We start from the raw sequence: 20069 nt of genomic DNA, 5'->3' as shown, positions 1-20069 counted from the left end.
CCTCGCTGGCCACGCTCCTTCAAGCCAGCGAATATTTCTAGAAGTTGTATCTAACTTGCATCAAATTTGGCTTTATATATGTTCCCGTATTAGGTGCATCTAATTTGCATGTAAGACATGCTGTTTGTTTTTAAGAGTGAAACTAAATATAAGTAAATTTATTATGCATGATGTTTATCATTTCTAATTGTTTTTTTTAGACTTCCTTGTGGCAGAGCCTACCAACAGATGAAGTTAGCTTCTGGGTGACAGAGCCAACCTTCTATGGATCACAACTTATACATTAAGTTCTTAGAAACTATATGGCTTAATCGGAAGACTAAAAGTTATAAAAATAAGATTTTATTGCAACACAACAATACTACACAAGATCATACAACACTCTCTCTTTTAGTGGCTAGCTTAGCACTTAGCCTTCTCTCTTACCCTTCCTACCTAGCACTACCACCCTTACTCTCATCTATCATACTCATGGTTAAATGCCATGGAAAGGGAGGGGTCTCTATTTATAGATAAGGGGGACCATGATATTGAGACAAAGTGTCCCGTTTTAAAGAATTCGTAGATATTATACTATTTTTTAATTTTATTTATTATTAATTCTAGAGTGCTTCATGAGAAATATCTCCTTCTCGCATGGTGGAGAATGCTCAAGAAGATTGCCTTTGCATTTTTTTCAACACTCCCCCCCCCCTATGATGCTACCACTGTTGATTCTAATTGCGCCAAAACTGAACATCTCCATGTGCTATCGTGTGAAGATCCATCCGATTGTGCCTCACACCAATAATGAGCCGTCCCCCATCCGTCCAGTTGCCCGCTGAATCTTAATTGGCACTTCTAGCGCCTTGACGTCCGATCAGAAATCTTTCATCGGACAATCCATCAAAACATTGATAAATAAAAGTTGCAATATCAGAAATCAATACTTGCAACATCTAAAAAAATGTATACAAATGACTCTAATTTCCGATTCGAGGATGGAAAATTCCCACTGCAACATTAATATCATGGTTCATGCAGCATCCACTACGCAACATAAAGAAACAATAATTGCAACATCGGTATTTTTCTCTTGCAACATAGGTCGGAATGTTCGATTTTTTCTACATATCAGACGTCCTAATCCTAGCATTACCGATCTTAATATCCTGTTTGCTATTATTGTTACTACCATATGCTGAGTCAGCTCAGTAAACACTAGTACAGAAAGGCTCACTAGTACTGGTTGGGAAAGCTCTGTTGTCCTGGTTTCCCAACTGGGACCGCCAATTCGGGACTAAAGCCCTGGGACCTTTAGTCCCAGGTCTGGCGACTCGAACTAAACAAGCCCCTTAGTCCTCGTTGGTGTTACTAACCGGGACTAAAGTTTTTTTTGTTTTTTCTGCGTTCCTTTCCATTCATTTCTTTTTTGTTTCAGTTATATTTTTATATTCGAAATTATGTAGTATTTTAGAGTACTACTATCTGTTCCTACACGCGCGCTTGTTCGAGCTGAGTATGAAATCCACTGATATATACACATATACATAGCAAGTGGGATTCACCACTAAAGTGCAACAAAGTGAAACATGCATAGATATATACATACAAAGTGCAACAAAGTTTTATATGATATCTATGCTATATTTACTACTTCTATCAAGAATGTGTCCATCATAGTAGAATTCACCATCTGGTTTGACAACTTGCTCATAAATAAATCCTGCCATGGCTTCTTGAATCGATAAAACTCTTTCTTGTGGAAGGAGCTGATCCCGCATCCTATGGATCTATAAAAAAGCGAAAAATACTAATTATGATAATTTTCAAAATTAGTTGAAACATCGCAAAGTGTTGTTTATTACTTACTTCTACTTCCTAAGAAGTATATGTCGTGTAAGGACCTACATGTGAATGTTCTGGCAAACATAGTATGCGCATAAATTATTGCCATGTGCCTGCCTCAAATATTTTAAGATAAAAAACATCATCAAGTATCCATATGAATATATAATAAAACAAATAAAATGTGCAAAGCAGCATCAGTACATACCGGAAAGTCTGTCTTCAATCTAAGTTCGCCTTTGAAATTATGTGGTTCTTTTTCACTTAACTTTTCCCAAACCATGCGCATGATCGAGAACGAATAAATATATTTATCGCTAAGCGTATGTAAGGAATTCTCACAATTAGTAATTACCTTTTCAACAAGTCGGTAAGGTCTCGGTAAAGTTCTGGCTTTTCTTCAATGAGTCCATAACAATCGCTAAGCGTATGTTAGGAATTACGTTAATTAGTATCTAGTGATTTTTGCAAGATTATACAAAGTCACTTTTTAATAGGGTTAGAAAAATTCAATTATACAAAAGTAAAAGGGTTACACGGCAGAAAACACTCACTGAAAGTTGTAAGGAAATACTATATTATGCTTGTAATGCTGAATGAATAAGAACTTGTATAAGTTATGAAATATTTCTTGAGGCTGTCCTTTAGAGTAACGCAATTCACAACCACTGGGTCGCTAAAGCCCAAGTGAATGTAGTCATTCTTCCTGCAAGTTTGAATCTCCATTCTACATGATACAAAAGAAACAAGGAATCTATAGATAGAGGGCATGTAATAAGATTCGCTAATTATGTAAATGAAAATTGAAGAGCACCACTTACAGAAGCTAGGTGCTGACGAAACTGATGTCGAGGGCATCTTGATGGTATAGTTTGTATAATTCTTCGAAATACAACCACGTCATATCCTCTCCACGAAATTAATCTTCATCTTTAATCCATACACCCAGCATGCAGTCATTACGGCTAGACACGAGCATGTAGTAATCATGTAGCCTACGCATTTGCGTTGGAAGCACAAGCACAACTTCCGGGGGAACAAGGCTCTTGCGAAACCCATATTTCCATCTAGCAACTCCGGGGTGTGTTCCAATTTCATCACGCCCTGCAACCTGAGCCGCCGAGAGATGAGAGGTGCCCAGAAAAGCAATTAGCCCTTGTTGTTCTGTTCGTAGCACGACGAGCGGTTCAATTGATTGCTTCATTTGGGCTCCGAGCTATGGAACATCAGATGACCCAGCAGATTTCTTCTTCTTCTCGTATGACTTGAGCGGTCGTAGTCTGATGGTGGAATGAATTTCCTCCACTTTGCATTGGTCATTTTTAAGAAAAAGGCTGAATCTGCTGGATTTATGGGTACCTTCTTCTCTAGCTTCTTCAGTTTGAAGTGCTCGTCAACCGCTTTCTTAGCTTCCTTATAGCATTCCTCATAAGTTTTCTCCCATGGTAGCTTAGCAGGCTCCTTAGCTTTCTTCTTTATCTGCTCCTTCTTCTTCGGAGGCTCTTTAACTGATGATTGTTTCTTTGGCGGTTGCTTTTGCTTATTCACCGGCGCGGAGGAGGTGAAGGAGGAGACCGTTGCCTAGGAGGAGGTGACTGAGGAGAAGCCGGCTGCCCAGGAGATGAAGCAGGTGACCGTGGACTCATGGTAGGTGCCCTTGAAGGAGAATGTCATGGTGCAGGTGGTGGAGATGGTGGACTCATGCTGCGTGCCCTTGGAGGAGGTTGCAGAGATGGTAGCCTTGATGCTTGAGCAATAGGCTTGAGGAGGATGTTGCGCTTCTCCCAAAGGATCCAACCATGAATGGCATGTGTTAGTGTCGTCTCCCAATCACCTCCAGGAATGTCGAGCTTGAGCATCACATAATCCCTTGTTCATTTGTCCTGATAGGTTACTAAGAGTAGGCCAGTCATTGATGGTTACGAATAACAAGGCTTGTAGGTTAAATTTCTCCTGTTGGTATTCATCCCACATTCGTACACCTTCTTTGTGCCACAACAATAACAATTCTTCGACAAATGGTCTTAGGTACACACCAATATTGTTACCAGGTTGATTTGGGCCCTCGATAAGCACCGGCATCATGATGAATTTTCGCTTCATGCAGAGCCATGGTGGGAAATTGTATATACATAGAGTCACAGGCTAAGTGCTGTGGCTACTGCTCATTTCACCGAAAGGATTCATGACATCCATACTCAAAGCAAACTTTATGTTCCTCGCATCCTATGCAAAGTTTGGGTTAATTCTATCTATTTTTCACCACTAGGATCCATCAGCCAGGTGTCTCAACATTGTGTCTTGCTTTTATTCTTCTTTGTGCCATCGCATCAACTTAGCATGATCTTTGTTCCTAAACAGACTCTTCAAACGTGGTATTATAGGAGAGTACCACATGACCTTGGCAGGAACTCTCTTCCTAGGATGCTCCCCCTCGACTTCTACAGGGTCATCTCTCCTGATCCTATACCTCAATGCATCGCATACGGGCCATCCAAATTCTCGTACTCATCACCGCGATACAGGATACAGTCATTGGGACATGCATGTATCTTCTGTACCACCAAATCTAGAGGGCAAACAAGTTGTTTTGCTTCGTATGTTGTGGCAGGCAACTTGTTATCCTTAGGAAGCATTTTTTAAAAGTTTCAGTAATTCATCAAATCCCTTGTCAGATACACCATGCGTTGCCTTCCATTGTAGCAACTCTTGAGTGATGCCAAGCTTCTTCAAGCCATCTGCGCATCCTGGGTACAACAACTTGCGGTGGTCCGCTAACATCTGCTAGAACTTCATCCTCTCATTCTCACTTTCACAATCTTCACGTGCATCGCTCAGCGCCTGCCCAAGATTGTCTGTGGGATCATCATCTGCTGCCTCTCCTTTAGGCTCTTCCATTGCAGCATCATCATCAAAGGCACCGAATCCAGTGTGGCCAGGAAAGTTGCTGTCAAAAACTTCTTCTTCATTATACTACATTATAACCCCTTTTTCTCCATGACAGGCCCAACAAATGTAATTGGACATGAAACAATTAGCAAAAATATGGCTGTGAAGGATCCTTGAAGAGGAGTAATCCTTCTTGTTCTGGCAATGGATGCACGGGTAGCACATGAAACCATTCCATTTGTTTGTCTCGGCCACATCCAAATAATAATGGAGGCCATCAATGAACTCCATGGAATGTTGGTTAGCATTGTACATCCCATTGTCGGTCCATCTGCATTGCACGATATGGTATTTTACATAACACGAACAATTACACAACATGATTAATTAAAACATCTAAAATATCAATTTTGTTATACATATCAACTAAATATAATAAATGAATAAATTCTCATAATTACAATAACATGAATAATTAAAATATCCAAAATATCCATCACTCAATATGAATAATAATTAAAAGGTCTACATGATCTATAACACAACATGATTAATTACAAAGTCTAAAATACCGAATAAGCTACATCCTAATACAAACTGCTCACGAGACCTATTGACTGATGCCTCGCGAACCGCCGCGCCAAATCTTGACACCGAACGGTCAATTTCTACCATTCCCGATGCTTCGGGCCTTAATTTACTTCGAGCCATCAACTCGCGATCATCATCCGTACCATGCAACTCGACATCAAATTCACGCTCAAATTTGCGACTTGCATTTCCAAGCGCAAGGCAATGAAATGCTTTCTTAATCCAACGACGAATATGACCGCTTAACATGTCCAAGGCACTCTTCAGAGCGGAACTCAAGGGAATGTCCGATGCGCTTCAAATGATTGCGTATCGACGGCCGAGCGGACGCACGGCCCTCCAATGCATCATGTTGCAAAGCTATTTCTATAGATTAAATATTAATTACTCATCATGTTGGGTGAAGCACTCAACTACAGTATTTTCAAAAATAAAACAAATCTCACTACACTTATCAAATAAATGTAAAAACTGAATAAATTTTTAGAAATCAACACTAATTATTTTGACACTCTTCAGTTTCAGGCTAACACTCATCGTCCCACGCCATATGGGATGCAATTAAGGTTCACAACTTTTTTCAGGCTCTGTATGCAAAAACCATTGAGAAGAAAAAAATCTTTGTTTAGAAACATGTATCTATCGTTAACCTTGACCATGCGGTGATGACACTGCCATTCGGGACCAACATTGATATCCACAACACGGTGCGATATAGGGATATGATGAAGGAGTATGGCCTTGGTCCGAAGGGTGGCATCCTCACCTCGCTCAAAGGTAAGTATTTCTTCATTGGGACCAAGGTGGTACTCCTTCATCATGTCCTTATATCGCACCTTGTCGAGAATATCATGTCTGATTGGCAATGTCATCACCACATGGTCAAGATTAATGATAGATATATGTTCCGAAACAAAGATTTTCTTTTACTTCTTGACGGTTTCAATGTGAGCTTGAATAAATACATCATTAGAGTGTCAAAATAATTCATTCATAGTATAATGCCAAGTATACATCTTTTTTTCACTTTCAATAATTATTCAATTTGACATTTCACATTGAACATAAACATTCAATTTGAAATTTCACATTCACACATTTCAAATTTCACATTCAAATCCACATATGGTCATATATACATACTCTCATTCTAAAAATAAAAAATCCTACTATACTCATTTTCAAATCCATATTTTTTTCTAAATAGTATTCCTCTCTCTCTATCTCTCTCTCTATGTATATACGGCCCAGCTCTTTCCTCCTTTTTTTCCCCCCGCAAAGCACAGCCCACGCGGCACGGCCGCAGGCCACCACGGCCCAGCCCACCGTCGCCCCGCGCCGTGACCCTTCACCTTCTCCCAGGGCAGCTGACAAGCGGGACCCACCCGCCAGCTTTCACCTTCCTCTCGTCGCTCGCCCCCGGCTCCGCTCGCTCCGCCCGCCACTCGCCCCGCTCCGCGACAGGGAGCCCTAACCGCTGCGCCCTTTCCCTTTTTCTCTTTCGCCTACGCTCCGACCTCCGCTCCCGTCACCGGCCGGCCCCGCTCGCTCCGCTCCGCAACAGCACAGCGTAACCGCCCACACGCACATCCTCCTTTTCCCCCGCGCCCCGGCCGCCCGCGCCGCAAACCCTAGTCCCGTACCCGCAGCCGCCGGATGCGCACCGCATGGCCGTGGCACGGACGCCGGGCATCGCCGCCCTCGGCGTCCAGGCCCGCGCCGCAACCCTTGAGCCAGCCCCATAAGAAGCCCACGAGGCCGCTCCCCCCAAACCCTAGCAGCTCTTGTTTCCCTTCCGCCGCCGCCGCACCAGAAGAGGAGAAGAGGGAGGATAGGAGGAAGAGCAGAAGTTGCGCGAGGAGGAGGATGATGCCACGCCCCGGAGCGCCACCAGGCCGGCACCCGGACGATGATGTCAACGAAGCCGCACGTCCTGCACGGCCCCGACCCACCTGCCTCGGCCCGCCACCGCTTCATGTCTCCCGCTAGCGAGCCCTCAGTGAGCGCCACCGCCGCCCTCTCCCTTCTTTCCCCCTGCTGCCGGCGATGCCGATGAACCTTCCGTAGTCCAGCCTTAGGACCACCTCTCCCTACCGGCCTTGGTGCCACTCTTGTGCAGGAGCCCGCCGGGCCGCCCCGACGAGCCACAGCCGCAGCCGCCGTCGCCTTCCGCCGCCGCGTCGTGTCGCGGGCCCGGGATGCCGGTGCCCCGCGCACGGCACGGCCACGCCGCGGCCCTGGGAAGCCAGGACCCGCGCGCGTGCATGCACACCCACACCGCGAGGCCCAGCCACACCCCCGCCTCGCCATGCCCCCGCCACGGCCTTGCCGTGCGCGGTGACCCCGCGATGTGGCCGCGACGTCACGTTCACGTCGCGGCCAAGCCTTTGAGGCACTTCCCCGAACACCCTCCGGGCATTCACACACACACACCCTGGCACACACGCACACGGGGCCATATTGGCCCGAGCCGTATCGGATCTGGCGGCCACACCAGATCCGGTGGGTGACCGCCAGGCGGGTCCCACCTGTTAGGGGAAGCGCAGGGTGCTGCCCCCTGGGCCCCTGTCGCTAGTGAGAGAGAGAGGGAGGAGAGTAGACCTAGGCCGGTCTGTTAGGCCGAGCCGGCCCACTGCGCGTAGCCAGGCTGTAAGCCTGAGCCGGCCTGCTAAGCCGCAGGCCGAGCTAGCCCACGAAGCCTAAGCCGAGCCTAGTTGGACCTCGAGCGGCCCAGCACCTCTTTTGGCCAAAAAATCAAGCCGGGCCCTTCCCTATTTCCTTTTCCGGCCTAACCAAGGGCCCCACCCGTCAGCCTCGGGGTGAGGCTAACCAGTGGGACCCGATTACCCCCCTTGACCGTTGACCGGTCAACGCTGACATCAGCAGGGCCCACTACTAACGTCAATAGGCCCTGACCCACCTATGACGTCATGCTGACGTCAGCATGCCATGTGGCATGCTCTGGTGCTGCCACGTGTCACTGCTGACTGATTTTCTTTTCCAAAATTCTTTTATTAATTTCAAAAATAGGTTTATCCTTAGAAAATTCATAATAAATCGACCGGACCTCCGAAATTATGAAACTAGTTCCATAATTCCTCTAAAATCATAAACCACCTGTTAGAATAGGTTTTGTGGTGATTTGGATCTTATTTGAAGAGTTTTATGCATTTTTGCACTTTGGTCCCTACTCTTACTCGTATTTATGAATAGGACCCGACTACGAGAAGTTGACCGACAGCCAGGACTACCCGAAAGCCCAGGAGGACTTCGAAGAGACGCCAGGTTCACGCCCATCTACGATCTGAATACCTATTAGGCATTGCTTGCTAAATATGCTGTCGCCATTTGTGTAATTTTATCGAGATGAACCTGCATGGCCTATTTTATGTACCCCTACTCCTTGCAATCCTATCACACTTGATTACTTTATCAAATGCCTTATCAATCCTTGAATGTGTATGTGTGGGAATGGATGGATAGTCTTGGTGTGTGTGAAGATATAATATTCAGGAGTTGGTGTTTAGGGCTTTAGCCGGGAGTGGGCAATCCTAACTCGATCTTGGATCGAGGGCTTGGGGTGTGTATCTTGGCACACCCTACGGAGTACCTGTGGCGGGTACAGCTTTTTGGTTATGAGGTTGAGGTGTTGGTGGCACCCGTCAAGGGTGCAGTCGCGGACCACCGTGGTGGAGACGCTTTTTGACGAAGATGCCCGCTTCGGCAGTTAAGGACCGAGTGAGAGTAACTATGACTTGTGGGAATTTGTTAAGCGTGCACACCACCTACCCATTATGAGGGTGGGCCCGGCCCGGGGCTAGTAGCGCGGTACCAAGCCGCTAGGAGGATCGAGTATCGGTGCAGGGGAAGGAGGTGCTAACCTCACGTTTCCCGAGACGCATAGGAGGCTTCACAGTCCCGGGGCAACCTCTTGTGGGAGGATGCGCCCAAGACCCGGGAAAGCCGGATGGTGCCGTGGCTCCTAGTCCCATTTCAGTAGACCGGTGTTTCGTCTATTAGTCGGCTGATCTCCAGCTAGTGTCGATTCAAGTGGGTCCAGGTGTACAACCCCTGCAGGGTGTAAACTATACGTATAGCCGCGTCCTCGGTCATGGACATCCCTACTCCTCAGTTGCTCTTGTTAGATAGTGTTACTCATGACTTCTACCTCCCTCTAGAATAACTTCCTGCGAGGGGGCAGTTGAGATGCGAGGAGAGAGAGTTTTCGCATCGACTTGGTGGTTTGGAAGGTGTGCGTTGATCGGGAGTCCGGAATGCCGGAAGGGCCCGAGTCGAGAATGGAAGAAGATATGTATATATATATATATTGCATGCATAGGAAAACCCCAGCTTTACCCTTGAACCTTGTTATACCCCTAGTATAGTCCACAATAAAGCTTGCGTTCAGATGGTGACGTGAACCTATCCCATACCTTGGGGATAGCCTAGTACGATGCAGGATCCGATCCAGAGTTCGATCCCAACGATGACATTTGGTATGACTGAAGCCCGTGCTACGCTTGAGTCGCCTGTGGAGGAGGGTCCAGGAGATGAAGGACGGCCCGAAGACTAGCTACCGCTTTACGATTTCTGTCTGAACCGCTCTAGCCAAGAGGCTTGTAATAATTCCGTACTACAAATCCTATGGCTTTATGTAATAATTAAACCCATATTTGATCTTAACCAGAGTATGACTATGATATTATATCTGGAATGAGTTCTATATGTGATAGCACTTGATCCAGGGAGTCGGATTCCTCGATTTGGTAATCCGGTTCGTTTCAGGAGCCACCAACCGGGACTAGAAGTCCCTTATTTGTGTCGGTTGGTGGCTCCAGCCGGGACAAATGGGCCTGTGGGCTTGTAGTCCTAGCTAGAGCCACCAACCAGGATAAATGAGGAACTTTTTAATGTAGCACTGGCCCGATCTTCCGATGGGTATGGTAAATTCGATTGGTGGAGTCACGACATTGGTGATCCGGGCTTCTAATCAGTCACGATTCGAACCCCTACAACCGTTACACCGCTGCTCCATTGGTTATCAACCAAGCACAATTTGATTGACCTCGCCAAGAAGCCTAATCCTGCAAGCGAATGGAAGAACACAAGAAGAAAGTATAAGCACACAATCTAAAATTGCGGATGTGTATGAAGCAAAGACAAGTATGGGGTTCAAGCTCTGATCACAAAAGGACTAATCGCTACAGTGGTGAAGAACAAGAATGGGGACCCTGATTCACAGCAAAAGTACTCGACATCACAGTTACAATGAAGATATCTGTTTCTAAATGGAAAACAAGAACTAAACAAAACCTAAAACCTAATATGGCGGCTGCTACTGAGTGTAGGGGGGACATCCTAAAGTTGAGGGCGTCCTCAACCTAGGCTTAAGGCAAGATACGATAAAAGGCTGATTTGGCCCAAAATAGATGACACGGCATCTTGTCATTGTCATGGTCGCACGGAATGATCCACGAATTTTTTGGACTTAGACTAGAACCAAAAGAAAGCTTTCATTATCTTCTTTCCAACGCATCAAAGAACGTCTCGTTTCAACATCGTATGAAGGAGATATTAGCGTTTCAGTTCAGGGTGGTTGGCTGAGTCCAAACCGGACGTGAAGACCAAGTTGGTGACGAGTTGTAACTCATAGAAGATCAAATCTCGGGTGTATCCAGTATGGTAATGTCCTTATCACTTTTAATCCGGGTTGGTGGCTCCAACCGGGACTAAATATTCCCCACCCTCCCGATAGACCCCTAGCCGTTGGATCCGGAACTAATGCTTTCATTGCTCCTGGGCTCAAAACTGGCCAGGACAAATGAGGAGGACGAAATATCGTTTCTGTAGCAGTGAAAGCCGCATGCAAGGTAATGTTGTCCAGATTTAAAAAGCTTCCACGTGGTGATGATTGTCAGGGTACGCGGCTCACTTTTGTCCCAGCAACCTTACCAGGAGTAATACCAACATATATGCTCACGAGTCAAGAAAGGCATATATATGGAGGGTCTCGCACCCGATTTTAAAAGACAAACCGAGGGGTGTTTGGATTTTAAGGGCTAAAGTTTAGCACTGTCACATCGTATGTTTCTATACCAGTTAGGAATACTAAACATAATCTGTTATAAAACTAATTGCAGAAGTCTAGGGCTAATTCGTGAAGTAAATCTATTAAGCCTAATTAATCTATGATTAGCACATGTTTTACTTAGCATCATATGGGCTAATAATGGATTAATTAGGCTTAATAGATTCATCTCGCGAATTAGCCTAGGGGTTATGCAATTAGTTTTATCATTAATCTATATTTAATACTTATAATTAGCAACTAAACATCCGATGAGACAGGGAACCCCGCCGGATCAAAAACAGAACCTATATAATTGGATGAAACCCGGGCGGAGGAAATAAAATTCAAGGCGGCGGCGAGTGGTGGTGAACCGTGAAGGGATATATTGAAGGGATCGGAGAGCTGGCAAGATGATCGATGAGAGGATTGAAATAAAATCAAATGCGGTGGAACCTACAAAACATCTGAATTCGAATCTCTAACTTAGTTTAGATGCTCACATTTACAGCTACTTATAACTTTAGTGATAGATAACATGTCGGTCGGTAGCAAAATACCTAAGGTGACATTGTCAATCTTAAAATTGTGTATTCAAGATAACATGTGTGTGCTTTAGTATGCTGCCCATCACGTTAGCTTGCGTTTTTTCCAATAGTACTCCTTCCGTTTTAAATTATATGTCATGTTGTATACTATACAACTGAACAAAATGCATATGCTATTAACTAGAACAACATTATATTGGGTTTCCAAACACTTGAGGTGCTGGCTTACGACGTCTTTAATTTGATCAATGAGTGAGCCGCAAAATAAACAGAAAAAAAAAAGAATTCTCCGAAGCAATAAGAGCACAACATAGACAACCTTAATTACAGCTAGCGATTTCTACGATATCTCACATATATTGCCATATTGGCCATCAGTCTGAAGATCAGGAGTGTCGCTTTATTTACATGCAGTATACATTCATATCTTCTTAAAAGAAAAGGCTACAAAACATTGCAAGGACACATTACATCGAGCTCGTGCACAATTGCAGCACGAGTTGCCTGATGCTAGGGGCTGGTGTCACTCTCTACTGGGTCGCATTGACATTCATCTCACTCCTGCACATAGGGCACTCCTGATGCCCCCTGACAAGGTGCTCCTCCAAGCACCTGCCGTGGAAGATGTGGGAGCACCGTGGCCACGCCGCCAGGCCCCGCTCGAGCGCATCGCAGCAGATGGGGCAGTCCTCCCCGGTGACCCGCCTCCGCTGCGCCGGCCGCGCGTCGTCCTCCGCCGCCAGGGGCGCCGGCAGGTGGAGCTCCGCGGCGGGAAGCGGACGCGCGCCGTCGCGCTCGCGCGCCACGCACTCCAGCGCCGCGCGCATGCTCCTCATGCGCTCCGGCGTGCGGTCCGCGGGCCGGAGGATGCCCACGTCGGCGGTGACCACGAGACGAACCGCCCGCGGCGGGGCGCGCACGGGCGCCATCGCGACCAGCCCGGACCACAGGGCCCGGAGCTGCGCGCTGAAGCGGGAAGGGTAGACCAGGGGCGCCAGCGCCGCGCCGGCTAGGCGCAGCGAGCTCGCCGGATCGGCGGTGGCGGCGTGGAAGGGGAGGTGGAAGCGCACGCGGGCAAGCTTCGGACCCAGCACGTGCATGTCGACGCCGTCGTCGCCCCCGCTCCGCGCCCTCGAGAAGCGGGTGTAGCGGTAGTGCACGAGGATCTCGCCGCCGCCGCCACCGTCCTGGCCCGGCGCCGCCTCTGCGGCGGCGAGGTGCATGAAGCCCGTCGTATTCTGGACGGAGGCGGCCCGTGTCGGCCGCCCAAGAAACCCCACGGCCGCCACCAGGACGACGTTCGGGGCCGCTGCTGCGCGGCGCCCGACGTCCGGCGGCTGGCATTCCTCCTCGAACTCGCTGTCGCTATCGACGTCCTCCTCGTCGGTGCTGTCGTCGTCCTCCTCCTCCTCGTCGATGAAGTCTTCGTCGGTGAGACCGTCGTCCCCTTGCTCGCCGAGAACCGCGCTTTCCCCCTCCCTTTCGTGCGCCGAGGATGCCGGATCCGTGGCAACACCGCCGCCAAGAACGTCGCCAGCAGCGGCCGGCACAGCTGCGGCAACGACCGCGGGCTCCCCCGCCGACACCGGGATCATCTTGATGCCCTGCATGCCTCCCACGGCTAGCTGCTGCGCCCCGCGCCCCGCCGCCGCCTCGCCTCAGAGTCCGCGGCTACTTGAGGGAGGATGAAGAGAGAGCCTGGATCGATGCGGCGGGCAACAGAGAGCGACGGCATATTTATTACGGGCTGCCTCAATTCTGATCCATCCGTTTTCAGTTCCGAGCCTCCTCTTCGATCGATTCGGACTCCGCACTCCGACTCCGTTCGCGTCAGGTTGCTTGACGGACATCGTCCCTTTGGTCGTGTGCATCGGAATGAGATCTACAGTGCACTTTATCACCTGTATGGCTTGTCACGCAGGTTGACATTCATAGCATGATTTTTTTTTTGGTTGGGATGTGTATTCTACTTGTACCAGGACCTGCTATCTTTGATCCCAGTCATTTTAGTTTTATGCTAAGCCAAATCAATTTAAGGTTCACCAACTCTATAAAATAATATTATTATGAAATATATTTTCATGTGTAGGCGTAGCTAGTGCACCTCGCCGTCGACTGGCCTCAAAGTTTACGACTCTTAAAGGATGACAAGAGGAGAGTTTGGAACTTTGGATGGATGCATTAGGCCAGAGTGAAAAAACTACTTCAACAAGCGGCCGCGGAGCCTATCGCTCGACCAGCGTTCCTCGCTCCTCCTCGAGATGCTCGAAAAGGTTCCAGGTGGCAGCCGAAATGTTCGTGCACATAATATTTTTCTACTCGCTATCGAAGTGTTCCCCAATGCTACATCTTCGTCTGCCATTGGTCTCCAGGGTCAGGTTTTGTTCACTCCGAACCTTTACTTTTTTGTTTTATCGGCGCACGTTTTTTGAGTCAAGGTTGCTCGCAGATCTTGATCATGGTTATTTCTCCCCGTTCTAATGTTGGCTCACGTACCATTTGATTAATTATACCTATGCATGGGGAAAAAACTGATGCGGGTGCAAGATGTTTTTCTGTTAGGTTGTAGATCCTATTCTTGCTCCCAGTAATTCAGATATAACGAGTGTACTGCAAGTATAACATTTGCTCTATGTTTTCTTTTTTGGTTATTATCGACATGTAATTTTCTGACCAAATTTCCTGATTCCTGAGTACACTTTGCATCATAACAAGTAGATATGCAGTACCATCTTGGTTAATTGCATCTGATAAGATGAACCAGTAATGATAGATCAGAAATGGTATATAAGGGTTCAATATGTCCCATTCATGTCTACCTGTACATTTTGGTTAGTATCACATTTTATTATGCGACATAGATGAGAAAATGTAAATACATAATAGGGATAGTAGACAGGTGTTGTGTAATTTGGATAATGCAGTAAAACATTCATCAGCTAATGGTTGTAGACATGGACTTTTTTAATTTTGCCCCTTTCGATAGTGTTCCATGTACATTTAAGAATATTTGTAGCTCAGTTATAAAATCAAGTATAACTCATACATGGGACATTACAATTCCTCATTATTTCGCCTGTTTTTATTCATCTAAAGCTATGTAGCCTGAAATTTCTTCTAATATGCAGACAATTTGCATGAATCCTTTATCATTTTTGTCTTGTGTTCCATTCTATGCAGACTAGCTCTTTGCATAACCTTATGGTATCTCCGGCGGCTGACATCGCATAAGCCTATATAACCTTTTATCAAATTTGACTTGTGTTCCACTCCATATAGATTCTCAAAGTTCGGGATGAAGGAACTTGACATCTTTGCAGGATTAAAAGTTTGCCAGCCACAATATTGTAAATAAAAAGATGTTGTATGTCCTGACTAGGAATACACGAGGAAAACAAGTGCTAGTTGGTCAAAAAGTCATGGCCAATTCGTAAAAGGTAAAAGATTTTATTGTATGTCCAGACTCGGAATACATGAGGAAAACAAGTGCCAGTGGTTCAAGAAGTCATGGCCAAGTACAGAACATTTTCGCTTCAAAAAAAAAAGTACAGAACATTTTGACAGGTGTCATTGAGTCTAAAAATTCTTTTTTTTCTAGATACAACATCTGAAATGTTCATATACAAAGGCAGATGTAAAATCCGCCTAACCATACATCTCCCTATTTTTGCCATTACAGTTGTCAATATCGGAACAATAAGGATCATGTCTTATGGATGTTCAAGCTGAGAACTGGTAAAGTATATTTTCTCTTGGGTTCTGCTGAAATGTTCCAATCTTGTATAGTGTAGCATGGTACTCTTGGCTTGGTATTTAAAATTACTAAAATATGCCGATTATGGTTGTGCATAACAAAATGTTCAAATATTGACTGAAATGTTCTGAGCATGAGGTAGGTAAACTAAAATGTGCCTTTTATTTAGTTACCATTTGTTCTCTATATAGCATAATGAGTTATGAAAGGTTTCTGTATTGGCCAAAATGCGAGTCCTGATCACAAAGTGTGCAAACCAAGTGGACATCGATGAGACCCATTCAGCTCTTGTATTTATATTTACCTAAGCTCACTCATAATTTATTCTAGAATGTTTGTAAAGAAAAGGAAAGGAGCCAATAGGAACAAGCTTCGTTTATTGAAAACTCTGTGTGGTGGCCTTGGGTAGGTCACCAATTCCTTTTCGTTTCCCCAAAAAGTTGCAGACAATTATAGAAAACTACACTTAGGACTACATTGTTTTTCATCACACCTAAACTTGAAATGTTTATGTGATAACATTTGTCTTTGGAATTTAAGCATAATAATTTCCTATTCACTAATGACCATTATGTGTGGTGGCCCTGTGAGAAAGTGATATATAACTACAAGATCAAGCATCGAATTGTCCTGGTGGTAGGTACATTCTACATATATATACTTTTGTGTATTGGAGCAGTCTGTATCCGCAGCAACTGCAAATTAGCAGTTAGTATAGCATCATGATCGTTGCTGATGGTGTAGAAATTGTAAGTAAATTTCATTCCATTTTCCGTATCAAGTCCATTGCACCCTGCTAACATGTTCCTACACCCCCAGCTATTATTGATTTTCTTAGTTTTTTCTTTTGCATCACTTATCGGTGACAAGCACCTTTCAGTCCTTATGCTTGTTCTAAAATGTGCCATGCTTTTGGTTTCATCACTTATTGGTGACGAGAACATTCCGGTCCTTATGGTTGTTCTAAAATGTGCCATAATTTTGATTTCTTCACTTATTAGTGATGAGAACCTTTCAGTCCTTATGGTTTACTTACACATTTCGCATACATTTGGTTTTTAAAAATAACTAAAATGTTCCAAACAAATGGTACTGAATGTGCAGGAAAAAAAAGTAATATTTGTGATGAGCATGTGGTTTCTGGAAACAACTAGAACATGTTTTTCTTCATAGCACCCTAACTCAAAGAGATCATGGGTGATTTCTAGAATGTTTCATCTTAGCATTTGGAAAGAAACACATCAAACGAACCAGTAGTTCATAACTAAAAACATGTATAACCATTTGGATCCCCTTTGTAGTTCTTGATTCTTGAATTGTTTCCAAGTGTACGCTTAAGAGGTCCAAAGTAGTTTCACAAGTAAATAAAAATACAGGGATCAAGCCATACTTGAAAATGCGTGAAGAAACTTCTGTAGAAATAGCAAGGCATTCTGAAGGTACCATTATTATTGTAATAGCATAATGCCTTTCGCGTTAATGAATCCAAATTGAACTAGAGATCTCAGCCTTTGGAAGGATTCGATGGTGGGTTGATTGATGTGGTTGTCGGATAGTGCTTTTGAAGCTGTATATTTTGATGTTTCTGAATACAACTCAAGATATTCTATTTCCATTTGGTATTTATAGGTATTATGTGTTGACACACTTGGGTTTTCTTTGATGATAAATAAGCCAATGCCACCTATGAAATATACAAAATCCAAGGAATCGATCAAAATGGTACACATGCTTGATGGCTAGTTTTCATTACTTAACAAACAACCTAGTGGTTACTTTTGGGACCCAGTAATTACTCTTGGATCACACTAATCTCTATCTATATGTTTTTGTTGATACTAGGAAATACTTTTAATTAAGCACTTTTTGTGACATCAAGTTTGCAACGGCTAATACAAGAAAATATATCATTTACAGCTCGAACTCTGGAGTATATGTTGTGCACTAATAGGCATTATTTCGATGGGAATGGCCTAATCATACCACTTAACATGCTAGTTGGCAATCTTCTTTTATCCTTGGCAGTAAGAACTTTTCCCTTGTAGGGAGGCTTGATGGAACCAAGGTCGCTACTACTAGAATACATTCTAGTTATGCTAGGCAAACAAATATATCTTTTGGGGTTAATGAGGTGATATATTCCAACAGATGATATATTCCTACTTCTGACAGACAGTGTGCAAGACAGGATGGACCAGGATCAGTACCTAATCTGCAGTTAGCACTAGGCATCCTAACAAGAGTGTATCGTGATGACTGTCTTGGACCATTTTTTCAATGTATTAAACTAATGCACATGGAATTGTGCCCTATACTAATTGTTACAAGTTCTTCTGATGCTTGATATACTAATGGGTACATGTACTTGATGCTTGATGGTGTCGCTTGGTTTCGAACATCATTAATGCAGTACTCCAGTTATATTTTGAAACCTGCCTTGCTTGCCTAGGATCGATCATGGGAGTTCTACCAGTTACATTTCGTTACTATATATATAGCTAGTAAAATGTCCCTTCACAGCAGTAGTACTGCCTTAAATGTTCTGGTAATACCACTTGAAATGTTCAAAACAATGACACCACACCTCAAAATTCCCTGGATGAGAGTGAAGGTACACTTTTTGCCTAACGTTCTAGAAAAGGTACTGAAATTTACAGGTTGGGACATTTCACACAGCTCAGTGTCGGAGAGGTTTTATTGCATTATACCACCACTGAGTACTCTTTAAGACTTTTGTAGTATCTATAGGGGCGAATCATTTCAGTTAGCTATGCTAGGAGGTGTCAGGTGGTATTCAGAATTTTCGATGCCTCAGTGGATTCCGATTGGAGGGGAAAAGTCCAGGTCAAGTTTAGATTCGAAATGTTTGCTGCTTGTGCATGAGATTTTTGAAGCATTCAGTGTTTTGAAGTGTTTGATTTTGTAACTGCGACTTAGCTACGGATCGGAAGTGTGTGTAGAAGTGGAGTTTTTTTTAGGTGTCGATGACTGGTGTTGATCAACACGTTTTATGACAATATTGTGCAGTTAGTGTGTATGTGGTGAACTAGTGATTACTTGCAAACTTTTAGGTAGAGTGAGGGATATGTAACAGTTGTTTTGTTGCCAGCTGCTTCTTCTTGTTGCTTTGTTGTTGCAGTAAAGTGTGGTTTGTTCTATGTAGTGGCAGTGTGAAGCAGTACATTTTAAAGCAATACATGGGCTAGATGATACATCTAATTTGAAAAATCTGTCATGCAACGTGAGAGAAGGGGGTGGAGAAGGTGTCATAGACAGCTACCTACTTGTGCTAGCAACATATATTCGGTCATCTTTTCTCTCTGCTGCAAGCTGCGGTAAAGTGGAGGTGCTTTCACTGGAGTGGCCAGGCGCCCAGGCTGGTCAGATAATTAAGCTAGTTGCTATGGAAATGTTATTCATCCAGGCGAAATGTTTGGACAATTTAGTTAGCTGCTATGGTCACAAACAAATGCTTCTGACTTATCTGAAATAAAATCCGGCTACTAAGTGTTCTCGTCATACCAATTTTTCTACTATCACACAAGAAACTCTATAAAAGGCAACATAAGTGTAGGTGCATTACCATAATGAATTCTTTTATAACAGTCAATATATTGAGTTGCCACATTTCAATATATTAAGGGACATAGCGATTACTCATCTAGCCCTTAAAATGTTCATTTCTGACATTATGGATCCAGTGAAAGAAGACTGTTGTTTTGTTCCAAGTATCAACACAAGAATGACATTGAAATTTATGGTGTGATCAAAACAAATCTGTCCAAAATGCAACATTATAACAGTGCCTCTAAAAGGTACCTCTTGGATGCCAAACTAAGGAACCAAACAAAGTCATCGATCGAATATAGGCCATGTTCCATGGATAATAGCAATCTACATAGCAAGTCTTTCTTGAATTCTTATATGAGTCCTCTAATTAAGCAATATCAGAAGGGATAACTATCTCATATACACAGATTATATATTTTGTAGGATGCACAGCTCACCCAAGAAGTTGTAGAGTAATTTAGCATCATGACATCGTACGGCATGAGGCAAGAGCAAGAACATTATAAACTTTCTTGTCCCCACATACTTCTAAAACACAAGTGAGGGATTTACTCAATTACTCGTTGGTATCATTGTTCTTTCCAAAATAGTGGTTTTGGTGAAGTCTGAGTACTTTATTCTTGTTACATTTTCTTGCAAATTTTTTTAACGTAGAATCCAAAACATCAACAATGGAGCTCATTGGTATCTACTATTTTTACAGCGTTGGAAACCAATCAAACTTATAGAGAATGCTAAAGAAAAAAAATGCAATGAATTGGATCTCAAAATAGTAGTTAGGAAATTAAAATGTTAGGACTAACCTAGAGACTGAAAGGTTCCT

Source organism: Panicum hallii, chromosome 8 (genome assembly GCF_002211085.1).
Source record: "Panicum hallii strain FIL2 chromosome 8, PHallii_v3.1, whole genome shotgun sequence".
Classification (NCBI taxonomy): Eukaryota; Viridiplantae; Streptophyta; class Magnoliopsida; order Poales; family Poaceae; genus Panicum; species Panicum hallii.
The sequence above is the reverse complement of the archived record's forward strand: the minus strand, read 5'-3'. Positions refer to the sequence as shown.